At 43.2% G+C, this 13,786-nt stretch overlaps 1 protein-coding gene and 1 non-coding gene across 5 annotated transcripts in view; both read right to left on the bottom strand.

The window, feature by feature from the left end:
• Positions 1-13,786, bottom strand: part of LOC126470523 (uncharacterized) — a 253,347-nt gene that overhangs the window by 133,205 nt on the left and 106,356 nt on the right. For all 4 annotated transcript variants that reach the window (XM_050098440.1, XM_050098437.1, XM_050098441.1 and 1 more), the window contains exon 2: positions 738-847. The gene's annotated coding sequence lies outside the window, so the exon portion shown is untranslated. The remainder of the gene's footprint in view (positions 1-737; positions 848-13,786) is intronic.
• Trnas-cga (transfer RNA serine (anticodon CGA)) lies at positions 4,388-4,462 on the bottom strand. Its single transcript has one exon. It is a non-coding gene; the product is annotated as a tRNA-Ser (tRNA).

Below are 13,786 nucleotides of genomic sequence, written 5' to 3'. Positions count from 1 at the left end.
TTCATGGACTTTAAATGCGGAGGTCCCTGTGTATTCATGCACTCTATACCCAAAACCATTCCTATCCTATACCAAATACTATATAAGCAGCTGTTACAGTCATTTCCACAACATCACTACCCGTCATCCACACATCGGACGAAGGTAATAGCGCCACTAGCACCTTCCTCGAGGCTGCAGTGTGCATTCCCGCGTTGGGGCGTTGTGTATAACGCCATTAATGAGAACGAAACTAACACTGCTTTTGACTAATACTTTACATCATACACAGATGAAGCGCATATTTCTGTCAACGCCTTTCATTCGTGAATCTTCTCGAAGTACGGGCCGTTACATGATTTATAAGAATTTATTAACAGTTATTTGCGTGACCTAATGCAAGGTTTTGGTGACCCAAATTCTGTTAGCTGGTGTATGAGCCTCGAAAAGTCTAGTCAGATTTAGATATATTCGCAATGTCCCATGTCAAGTGCACCATATGGTACAATATAATTAGATTATAATCTACTGTATATTTTCGAATGTGCTATTTGGTATATTCTTATTTGGTTATAATGAACTATGTATTGTCATGGCACCCAATAATATTTTAGTCCTGTAAAAAAAAAAAAAAAAGAAGTGCCTGGATTTAATGCAGTGGAAAATAACAGAAAGTAGCTGAAGACAGTCAGCGCTTCATGTCAATTTCCAGCGCTTTTTGAGCTTAGCATAGGATGGCGATAGCTGCATCCTCTTACCTGACTGAGCAGCAGAGGACTTCGAAGTTTCTTATAAAGCCAAGTCGAAGACCGCAGGTATACTTCGCGATCTTTCTCTGGCAACTTCTATATCGACGTGATGTTAAAATCTGCAAAAAAAGAAAAAAAAAAGAAATGAATTCTTGTAGATGATTGACATGAAATTATCGATCAGCCACAGAAGTTGGTGGCTTTGTCGTCGCAAAGACTAATGGCAACGAAACTTAGCTGCCCAGTCAACTTTCTATCCATCCATGTGAAAAATAAAATACGGTGGTGTAAACAGTTAATCACTCAAGATATCATCATCAATTCCGCTGATGATGTCCCGACCAGCTCGTACTTATCCCGTTCTGTCAAGTGATAGGAAGAGAGGAAGGTTGTACCACTTACTTAGACGCGTCAACTAACTAAATGACTTTCAGGGGGGGGGGGGGGGGTGACATTAATCGAGTGTTGGAGCTACAGTAGTAGTTGGTGTTCGCTTCTTGAGTTAATTTCTATACGAGTATAGCTGTTGGTATGTCTCAGCGCCGTGATTTGCCGCTGTCTGTGACATGCAAATTATTGCCAGCAAAAAGTTTGATCGCACACATCTCACGGTAGGAAATACCACTGGAGTAGCCGAAAGTGTACTTCAGTGATTGGAGACGCGTTCTCAAATTGTGAGGGATATCCGGGGAAGCTCATGGCAAGCTTGTCCAAGAAAGACGAGCTTACCTCTTGCTGACAGCGCACCGAAATAAATGGCATAATGCAATCCAGAGTCAGAATGCCTTGCCATCAGTTCCAGACGGCAGAATGTCACTCAAACTGACCCTAGTCCTCGTCTTTAACGTGGGCTCTGAGCATATAGTAGTAGTGGGTACGTCCCGTTAAAATCACGACGCCCAAGATCCCGAAATATTGACAGTCAAGAAGCCCTCTAACGTTGCATACACAAAAAACACGTGTTTTGTATTCTGGGGCGTGCAGATTTAATTTAGAGCTTGACAAACGCTGAGATTCAATTTAGAAATGGGCTGGAGCCAAACATATACCCCCATTCCTAAGTAGAAAAACCAAGTATTATGGCATTACGTTGAGGGTGTCATTAGGAATATGCGTTGACAAAATACTAGCTCCACATAATACGACACAGTTCTTTGACATCCTGAATGTATAGGGATAAATTTCTCCTACTCAGCTCGTGGACAGTGGGTTACAAGCTGAGGCTATGACTAACACGTCGTAGTCAGCGAGCTCCCCTGGCATCTCTGACATTCTCTTGTAAGACATACCGCAGCGAGACTATCATCTCCAACGATACCATCAGGTTTAGAGATTACCGTCCTTCAGGGGTAGCAAAGTATCCTTCAGAAACATACAAACAATCTTATTAGAACCACGTAACGCTGACTCGAGGCAATGTTGTCCGTTCACGATGATCCCTTACCGCATTAGGGGATGGTCATTTTGCCAATTTCGTACCTACACCAGTGTACAAAAGGTATTCTGTCTTGTGCTGATTCGTATAGAGCAGAATTATACACCAGCTGCAATAGTATACTACATTATACGTGGAAGTATATCGTCCAACAGGAGTTGGACAAAAATACGGAAACACTGCGAGAAATACATGCTTGAACACGATGCTAGCCAAGCCTGTAGGTTGCGCTGTGGTATTTGATCACGAAAGGCACCCGTTCAGCGTCCTAAATACGTTGCAAGTGTCAATCGTGCTCAGAACAGCGTTCTGTGTGGTTATGAGTACATTATGTCGGAGTTAAGTGAGTTCGAACGTCGGCAAATTGTTGGTGTTCAAAAGGTGGATGGACGACGTGCTACAAGCTGACGCTATAACAAACATGTAGCTAGCGAGCTCCCCAGGCATCTCTGCCATTCGCTTGTAAGACGTATTGCAGGAATCTTGTAGTTCACGAGTACCAAAATATCCTTCAGAAACATAAGGAAGCCGAAATGTTTGGTGTGCCAAGAGGCACCGTATCGAATGTTTGTATCGTATACAGGAAAAGCAGAAAAGCATCGTTCACTAAGTCGCAACACGTACTAAAGTGTGTGTTGAATGATAGTGACAGATGCTCATTAAATAGGATAGTGATGAAAAAGAAGAGGACGACAGCTGCAAAAATCGTTGCGGAGCTGAGTGTCACTCTCGAGAACCCTGTCAGCACCAAAACAACATGAAGGCAGCTCCATGAGCAGGGAATTCCAGGCCGAGCTGCAATCCCAAAACCACTTGACTGTGATGCAAATGCCTGTGGTGAAAACGTGATGCCGAAGGCATAAAACCTCGACTTTGGAACAATAGAAGAATGTCGTTTAGTCGGACGACTCTTGTTTCACACTGTTGAAAGTAGAAAAATACTGTTTATATATGAATATATTACGTGTACTTAATCGTAGCTCATAAATATGAAAAAAATATTAATTCATTGAGAATTGCTTGATCAAGCTATGCTGATTAGGGTATTCCATGGCTTTCCCATATCATTCTCCGCGAATAACGACATGGTTCCCATTGGCAGGTCAGTGCCCATCTGCATCTCACTTTCAAATTACTACTTTTGGCTGAATGTAGTTAAATTTTTATACTGGTGTTTATTATTATTCCAGAATGAAATTTTCACTCTGCACCGGAGTGTGCGCTGATTTTGAAACTTCCTGGCAGATTAAAACTGTGTGCCGGACCGAGACTCGAGCTCGGGACCATTTTACCTTTGAGTTTTGTGATTCACCATTTAAATATTTTTGATCTGTTCGTAAATTCTCGGTGATTGATACCATGTTCCACCACTTTGTGCCATAGACGCATTATTCCAAAGGAATGAAATAAACCAAACAAAAATAAAAAGTTATCGTCGCATAATGTATATTGTCTCGTCTGATCGCCTAATTGTTTCGACCATAGTCTATTGTGTGTGTGATGTTAGATTTTGTTCAGGTTTAATGGAACGAGAAAATCTGAAGCTCCGCGCGTCTGTGCAGTGGGTGCTTAGGTAGGGAGTCGCCATGTGGCACAACAGTTCGATCGCGAGCGAGGGCCATTCGTATGCGGCAGGCTGTGTGGACACGAGCCAAGGGCGGCGACGGCGTGGCTTGCACAACGCACAACAGCGCAGCGGAATATCACGGCACCCATATTATGACCCCGTTCACAGACAGAAATGTAAGAATCGTCGTGGTTTCTTAGTACCTGATTAATGAGAAACAAATGTTGACGCTGAAAAAAAAAAGTTATTGTTTCGAAGCGATCTTTGCGCCGTTGCCACCAGGAGGCCGGATGTTTGTTTGGAGAACACGCCCAAGGTCGCTTGCCTATAGAGCCAAGCGCGAAACACAAAGGCTATTTTGCAGTCTGTAGATAGCAGTACAATGATTACACTCGCATTCGGCTGATGTTGCTTTGGCCATCTGCTGTGCAACACGGTCTATGAACTGCGAGGCATTCCACGGAAAACATTGCTTTCAGTCACACACTATGACATAGGCGCAGCTATTAACCACAATATGAGCTTGAAATCCTTACAGAATACACACATTCTGCACAGCTGAATAAACAGTCTCGATTTTACGCTTCGCCAGAATGAAATTTTCACTCAACAGCGGAGTGTGCGCTGATTTGAAACTTCCTGGCAGATTAAAACTGTGTGCCGGACCGAGACTCGAACTCGGGACCTTTGCCTTTCGCGGGCAAGTGCTCTACCGACTGAGCTATCCAAGCACGACTCACGCCCCGTCCTCACAGCTTTAATTCCGCCAGTACCTCGTCTCCTACCTTCCAAACTTCACAGAAGCTCTTCTGCGAACCTTGCAGAACTAGCACTCCTGGAAGAAAGGATATTGCGAAGACATGGCTTAGCCACAGCCTGGGGGATGTTTCTACAATGATATTTTCACTCTACAGCGGAGTGTGCGCTGATATGAAACTTCCTGGCAGATTAAAACTGTGTGCCGGACCGAGACTCGAACTCGGGACCTTTGCCTTTCGCGGGCAAGTGCTCTACCGCACTTGCCCGCGAAAGCCAAAGATCCCGAGTTCGAGTCTCGGTCCGGCACACAGTTGTAATCTGCCAGGAAGTTTCATATTACGCTTCGCCAGTTTCAACATGTTTCTACAGGGAGCAGTGTAAATGTAGAACTAATGGACCAAGTTACACTTTCCATTGGTCGGTAATGTAAGTTTTGTTCTCCCTGAACCCCATGCTTTTTTTTGCTGCCGTCTCATTTACAACCAGTTTGATGGTAGCAACTTAATTTTGAATACTTTGTAAAATGTCAACTTTCACGGCCGGCAATGTCACACTTAATAAAATGTTCCGGGCTATTATGCCGTGGTCGAATGGATTTGACATTTAAACCCAAAGTTTCCTACCCATCTCCGGAGATACATTTTCCAAGGGGAACGCAGCTTTGAGTGTCCAGTTCACACCTTGGTACGCTACTGACCGTTGCAGAATTCCGTTTCTGCGTGCTTCCGCGAAGTGGCGTGACGTCGCAGGTTTTGAATATCCGAGCGCAATTGGCCGTTATCGATTGCCGTCGTCCGCTGTTGCTCTAACCCCATAGTGGAAGACTGGTACACAACATCTTCAGCACCGGAATCCAGAGATTATTCAATTTTACGCCCTTGGTAGTCTGCTAGATAAAGACAACACCGTAACGACCTCGAAAATATAATTCAGCAAAGCAAATTGTATGAGTGGAAGGCTAGCGGTGCACGTGGGAAGTACTTGAGGTTCAGTATTTCCAGACTTTCTTTGTTCTTTATTCTAGTTTATTCCTCCTCCAGATGGAAGAAAATTATGGTTTAACATTTCGTCGATGTCAAGGTTATTAGAGACGGAGCACAAAATCGGACTGGACAAGAATGGGGAAGGAAATCGGTCGAAGCCTTCCCAAATGAAACTTTTCAGTATTCGTCTTAATTTAGGGAACCATAGCCCTACTGGGTTTTGAGCCCATCTCCTATGGAACGCAAGTCCAGTGCTTTAACCATCACTGCACCTTACCCGTTTCTTCTGGAGAGAAGTGTAATACGGACTGCAGCAGTTTATACGTAATGCTTTCATCTTCATTTGTCCCGAGTATATGTCTCCGAAGCGCAGTACGACATAGTTCTGTTCTTGTGGGCAGCCAAAGCCTTGGTCGGGCACGCCGATGGCACCCAAAGATGCTATAGAACAACGGCAAACAGAAGACAATTGCAGTGCGATACAGATTATTTGGAAAACATGTTCCGGAAACAAGGTACTTATGACAGCCTGTTCATGTCTCACAAATAGTGTTCCAACATGCAAGAACGATATGAATGCCATTGCTCACTTAATATGAAGTGCACGCTACAGTTTCGAGAGAAACTGATCATTCATTTCCCTGCCGTAAACAAAAGTAACGACTAAAAAACCTTCGTTTAAGATCACGTTAGGAAATATTGGAGAATGTTAAATCATACACTACTAAAAGATTCAAATGTCTGTAAGCACTATGGAACTTAACATCTGAGGTCATCAGTCCCCTAGACTTAGAACTACTTAAACCTAACTAACCTAAGGACATCACACACATCCATGCTCGAGGCAGGATTCGAACCTGCGACCGCAGCAGCAGCTCGGTTCCGGACAGAAGCGCATAGATCCGCTCTGTCACAGCAGCCGGCCACTAAAAGATTCTTTGAATATGTGTCAGTCAGGTGTTTTGAAACTTCGGTGTTTAGTACCTGAATGATATGTGTAAGATTACAGTAATTGTTAACATCGTCCTTAAAAAAAAGCTGGAGAATTTTTTATATTTTTCATTTGCAATGCATTTTCGTGCAGAGAAATTTTGGCGCTCAGGAAGATGTGTCCAACTCAACTTTTTATAATTAACTGCACTGGTCCATGCTCCTTTATTAGTGAGGCCTCAAATACACAACAAGAAAGATGTGCTGAATACAAAACAATAATCTACGTAGTTATCGTGTTTTCAAATTCTTCCACAATTCTTGCCATTTACCATAACTCATATCAAATCAAAATTTTTGTGCATTAAAACAATTTTAGAAATAATATCTATTTCTGTTAGGCAGTCCATTCTATAAAGAAAGATACATGAATTGCAGAATGAGATCAGATTAGCAAAATCCCGGTAAGTCGATGTGCGGTTTCACACTTCCCTGATGCACTGCGTTCTCGTATTCTCTACCCACGCTAACAATCTCTCAGCAGATCAAATTCAAATGGCTCTGAGCAATATGGGACTTAACATATGAGGTCACCAGTCTCCTAGACTCAGAACTACTTAAACCTAACTAACCTAAGAACATCACTCATATCCATGCCCGAGGCAGGATTCGAACCTGCGACCGTAGCAGCAGCGCGGTTCCGGACTAAAGCGCCTAGAACCGCTCGCTCACAACGGCCGGCTCAGCTAGATCAGTAAGAGGAAATAAACCTGTCTCTGGATCAAGAAACGTGATTTTCTGTATGATTCAATTACTGTAATCGAAGACGGGAGAATTTTGATAATCAGCTATCTATGTCAATACTTAGCGGAAGATACACTAAAAGAAGATGTCAGAATCATCTACCTGAACTCATCGTAATACTAGGGAGGGGAGCACCTTTCATTTTTACTATCCATAAGGTGGCAGGGGTAAAATACAGGGAGCGAAAGGCTATTTACAATTTGTACAGAAACCAGATGGCAGTTATAAGAGTCGAGGGACATGAAAGGGAAGCAGTGGTTGGGAAGGGAGTAAGACAGGGTTGTAGCCTCTCCCCGATGTTGTTCAATCTGTATATTGAGCAAGCAGTAAAGGAAACAAAAGAAAAATTCGGAGTAGGTATTAAAATTCATGGAGAAGAAATAAAAACTTTGAGGTTCGCCGATGACATTGTAATTCTGTCAGAGACAGCAAAGGACTTGGAAGAGCAGTTGAATGGAATGGACAGTGTCTTGAAAGGAGGATATAAGATGAACATCAACAAAAGCAAAACAAGGATAATGGAATGTAGTCGAATTAAGTCGGGTGATGCTGAGGGAATTAGATTAGGAAATGAGGCACTTAAAGTAGTAAAGGAGTTTTGCTATTTGGGGAGCAAAATAACTGATGATGGTCGAAGTAGAGAGGATATAAAATGTAGACTGGCAATAGCAAGGAAAGCGTTTCTGAAGAAGAGAAATTTGTTAACATCCAGTATTGATTTAAGTGTCAGGAAGTCATTTCTGAAAGTATTCGTATGGAGTGTAGCCATGTATGGAAGTGAAACATGGACGATAAATAGTTTGGACAAGAAGAGAATAGAAGCTTTCGAAATGTGGTGCTACAGAAGAATGCTGAAGATTAGATGGGTAGATCACATAACTAATGAGGAAGTATTGAATAGGATTGGGGAGAAGAGAAGTTTGTGGCACAACTTGACCAGAAGAAGGGATCGGTTGGTAGGACATGTTCTGAGGCATCAAGGGATCACCAATTTAGTAATGGAGGGGAGCGTGGAGGGTAAAAATCGTAGAGGGAGACCAAGAGATGAATACACTAAGCAGATTCAGAAGGATGTAGGTTGCAGTAGGTACTGGGAGATGAAAAAGCTTGCACAGGATAGAGTAGCATGGAGAGCTGCATCAAACCAGTCTCAGGACTGAAGACCACAACAACAACAACAACCGTACGCCAGAGTTTTTGCGCTCAAGTGTAAAGGAGATTCAGCAAACAGCATTCCACAAAAACGGAAACTAACGTAAAAGGGAAGTGGATAGACTTACACAATAGCTTCAATAAAAACAGTAATTTAAAGAATAGTGACAGTATTATCGCAAGCATGCCATTTTATGGGAATGCATCTGTTAATGTTTTCGCGTACAGTCTTTTTCAACAAAGAACGTTTTGGAGAGAACCCTCTAAGGGCTGGAAAAGGTCACATTGCTGTCCTGGATCTTGTACTTCAGAATAAGAGGCTACTCTGCGTAGAGTTAAAGGAGCATCAATAAGTGGAATGGGCATAATTTGTGACTATGCTTCGGCGGATGGCACATACGCGCTGCCCAGTGCGTTGTCGCGCGCCCTCGGACTCCGTCCCGTAAAAAGCGTGACTTTGCCCATTAGCACTGCCTGCGCCCAATTGGCGTGTTTTCCACAGCACGATCCACGCACACGCAACTGCGTCCAAACGAGACTTCGTGTTTACTCTCTCTATCTCTCTCTTTTTTGTGTGTCACAAACATGTTTACGTACTGGTGGCAGGAACTTTGTACACGAACATTGAACCAGAAGGTTTGAGCCTTAATATTCTAAAAAAATAGACAATATTAAAAGAATTAGATATGCAAGAAAACTTTCATACCTAAATATGAAAATTTACAAGACAGCAGCAATACAACAGAATAAACAGATGCTTATAACGAAATATTGACACTGGGAAGCACCGCTGTAGATACTGAAAGAACTTGCTGTTCCAATATGTGTTACTTTCTTGCAGTTGAAAAAAAAAAAAGTTTTACGATACAACCGCGCAGCTTACGATACTTGCACGCATAGGGAGCAATTAGAGACAGAGACAGAGACAGAGAGAGAGAGAGAGAGAGAAATCAACTGAGGTGTTTCTAAAGGAGCCGATCCGCCATTTGTCATGACTGATTTGATTTAAAGATGAGCATCTTGTGCCACAACGGCGGAATCGCGCTTCGGCTCGTTTACCAAAAATGGTTCAAATGGCTCTGAGCACTATGGGACTTAACATCTGAGGTCATCAGTCCTCTAGAACTTAGAACGACTTAAACCTAACTAACCTAAGGACGTCACACACATCCATGCCCAAGGCAGGATTCGAACCTGCGACCGTAGCAGTCGCGCGGTTCTGGACTGAAGCACCTAGATCCGCTCGGTCACAGCGGCCGGCTGCTCGTTTACCTTTCGATAAAGGGTACAATTATGAGAGACTACCTTGGATTCACGTGTGCAGCTCTGAAAGTAAATACTATCTGTGGCATGAAAGAATAAGTAACAACTGCAGTTGATAAAATTTGTTTGTTTTAGTCAGAAACCGAGATGAACTGAAATGGGAGGAACTCGTTTTATATGAGTTATTGTACTGTTTAGTTGTTGATGTTGTATTTAATGGATTTAAAATGTCCTCTGTAGCTGAAATAAGTGCTATTGAACTCCCGTTTACACTCCTGTGTACGATAGGTTAATTGCTTTTCACACTCATAAACACGAGTGATGAATCAAGAGTAGTTTCCACCGCACTAACGAACGGAACGCGCTTTTAAACTTGCCGGAATAAGTTACGAATGGACGCATTTTATTGGTAACTGGTAGACAAGCTCACCTAAATTTAGTTCAGTGGCGATACCTTAGGTAAATGAAACAAATATAGAGCACAACGTAACCTGTCATTATACGTCAAGTTCTTTTTTTTTAATTTTTTATTATTTACGAGCTATTTCAGAGACGTTTGTCCGTGAGAAGGTGACAGATGAAATGTTTACTTCATGTGCATTGCTCTCGGACTAAACACCTAATCAGATGTTTATCTCGGATGCATTGCTCTCGGACTAAGCACTTGACATGCCATCTGATCATGGAGCAAAGCCTCCAAAATGTGTCGTAAATACCAGAAAGACTAATTTGTATTTTAAACAGACAGTCAGGGCAACAGCCTACCAATCATGTGTGAAAAAAAAAAAATTATTGTTTCTTACAAGGGAACCTCCCCATCGCACCCCCCACAGATTTCGTTATAAGTTGGCACAGTGGATAGGCCTCGAAAAACTGAACACAGATCAATCGAGAAAACAGGAAGAAGTTGTGTGGAACTATGAAAAAAATAAACAAATTATACAAACTGAGTAGTCCATGCGCAAGATATGGAACATCAAGGAGAATGTGGACTGAGGAGCGCCGTGGTCCCGTGGTTAGCATGAGCAGCTGAGGGACGAGAGGTCCTTGGTTCAAGTCTTCCCTCGACTGAAAAGTTTACTTTCTTTATTTTCGCAAAGTTATGATCTGTCCGTTCGTTCATTGACGTCTCTATTCACTGTAATACGTTTAGTGTCTGTGTTTTGCGACCGCACCGCAAAACCGTGCGATTAGTAGACGAAAGGGCGTGCCTCTCCAATGGGAACTGAAAACATTTGATCGCAAGGTCATAGGTCAACCGATTCCTCCACAGGAAAACACGTCTGATATATTCTATACGACACTGGTGACGGCATGTGCGTCACATGACAGGAATATGTTGTCGACCAACCTAACTTGTACACTTGGCGAATGGGTAAAAAGGTTCTTCTACCTTGCCCGATTTGGTTTTTCTTGTGGATGTGATAATCACTCCCAAAAAAGTGATGAAAACATAAGAGTTTGACACATAAACTGCAACAAATGAATGCAACAGTTTCGATGTTTGTTTAGGTGTAGCGTCCCCATACTACGGCGCAGTTACCTCGCATCGGACGGTCGCACGGACAGATAATAATTGTCTGAAAATAAACATTTCACTCGAGGGAAGACTTGATCCAAGGACCTCTCGTTCCGCAGCTGCTCACGCTAACCACGGGACCACGGCGCTCCTGAGCTCACGTTATCCTTGATGTTGCTTATCTTGCACATTGACTACTCAGTTTGTATATTTTGCTTATTTTTTCATAGTTCCACACAACTTCTTCCTGTTTTCTCGATTGATCTGTGTTCAGTTTTTCAAGGCCTATCTACTGTGCCAACTTATAACTAAATCTGAGGGGGGTGCGATGGGGAGGTTCCGTTGTTAGTGTTCGGTGGAAGTAATATACGACCGCCTCATCATCTCATTTATGATTGTAGCTTAGTAGTGCCAAAGATGAGATAATGCTAACTTTGTGTGCTGTTCGTCAGTGACGGTACTCAAAAAGAAATTTATGCCAGTAACCACTTCGAGATACCATATTCTTCGGACAATGGGTTTGACCGGAGAAACGACAAATCATCTTAATGCGAAGAAGCATCCGTCTTTATTTACAACAACTGTAGCATCTTAAAATTTGTGTATTGTTACTCCTACATGTAAAACTTGAATTGCGGTGAGAAGAATGAGATTCTACAACAGGCATCCATATTAGGGGCCTAGCGAAAGGTCGCTGCTGTTGCCCATCGGTTACATATCCATTCTGTCATCTGTGAATAGTTATCATATCCATCTAGAATCAGGCTTCTCACTACGTAAAGCTACGTCAATTGAAAGAAAGCGCGATTAGAGAATTTTTAAAGCAATGAAACAACTACAGAACTTAGTTCAAGAAGTAAACAGAGAAACGAACTAGCGCTATGTGTCTTGTCTTTCTGATACTCGGAATCCCCACCAGATGTACCTATTGATGGTGTAACTGATTGAGGTCGAATAGTCTGGTGGATCCTTAGGTGCTGATATCGGATACCATTCCCGTGACAACCAAGCGGAACGTGACGTAAGGAACTGACGTCGTCGTCTCACTCATCCTGTCCTTTCTCGGGATCATTAGGCCCATTGTAATTCAGAGGTTCGTGTTTCGCTTCGTGCCGCACAGCCAAATTCTGTTTACTGTGCTTCACCCTACTTCCGCAAGCCTTTCAACACACGACAATGTCTGGCGACAACCAACAACTTATTCCACCTGTACGGAATTCAGACCTGAGATGAAAAATGAAACACGCTATGGGAAAATAATTATTAGTTTATAGCTTCCCGTCGACATTTAGATCGCTAGAGAGTTCGGACTGGATAAAGGTGGGTTAGGGAAAATCGTCCACGTTCCATTTAAAGGAAACGTTTTGACAAACAGTCGCTCAGTATCGACACGAAAAGGCCTCAGGAGATGGCATAAATGGCATCAGCGAAAACATTACTTACCTAGAGGAGGTTTCGCAGTCGACAGTTTGCATGGAGATGAGCAACAGGACGACGCTCCTGATGACCTTTGACACTGGTGACACCCCCTGGACGATTCAACCCTTGTCTAAGGAGATTGTGGGCCAGCAACACTACTGAACGTGATCACAGGAGGGTGTGACACCGAAACACGTGTGTATAAAACGGCGAAGGATCCCTCTAAGCCCCCCAGTTCAACAACAGCCTCGGTTTCACCCGCACACCTTTGTTGAGTGAGCGCTTTAAAAATATCCTTGTATAGAGACACCCCGTCATTGATTACTAGGCGTCGGTGTGACAGACAACCATTTAGACTCCCCTGAGCTGAGTGGCGCTATGTTGCTGAACTAAAGCCTGCTGGTCGCATGCCCTTTCGAAACAGTGACCTTTTAATTGTGTTGCACAGTGTAGCTACTTACTTTAACTGTTTGCGTATCGTATTTTCTGAGGCGTAGATTGGGAACAGACCACCATTTGCATGAAAAACGGCCTAAAAACCACACTGAGGCTGGTTGGCTGACTAGTCCAGAGCAGCGATCGTTAGTCCGCTGCGCAGTTTCGATTCGGATGCGCCTCATCTCCCTTTCACGCAAGCTAGTGCGCAGGCTGCGAGTTAAAAGCTGTATGAGCAGATCGGTTACGTGACGCTCGACTTGGAATCTCCTCCAGAAAAGAAGTAGGAGTCGCCAAAACATCTTATGCGAGGTGGATAATTTGCAGCGTATGGAGGCGTACGACCCGCGGAGAACCACTCGTGACTGCAATTTATGGCTGCGTGCTACAGCAGCGCCAAGTGTTTTGCTGCCGCGATTCTGTTGTCTCCATACATCTCCCACCAGCACGGCCATAAATGCGTAACCTTACACTGATTTTATGACATATAAGCTCTTGAACTTTGTGCTTACAGCAAGTAGCACGCCTTAGAAAAGAACAGATGAATATGCCACTGAGGATCGGCTTTGAACTAACTTGTTTATTATGCCAGAAAGCAAGAATCAGTGTAACATGGAGCTAATATGTTACATGTAAATGGTGAACTTTTGTTAGTCGAATGCGGACTATAATTTCAAATACCTCGTCAGGGGCAGATCACGTCCCCCAGCACTAGCTATCATCATCCCGCTTCCTTCTGTTTAAACTTTGTCAAGGACGTTACAAACAGAACCCTAAATTTCAGAAACAGAA

Source organism: Schistocerca serialis, chromosome 3, assembly GCF_023864345.2.
Source record: "Schistocerca serialis cubense isolate TAMUIC-IGC-003099 chromosome 3, iqSchSeri2.2, whole genome shotgun sequence".
NCBI lineage: Eukaryota > Metazoa > Arthropoda > Insecta > Orthoptera > Acrididae > Schistocerca > Schistocerca serialis.
Note: the sequence above shows the minus strand (reverse complement) of the source record. Positions and strands in the feature narration are given on the sequence as shown.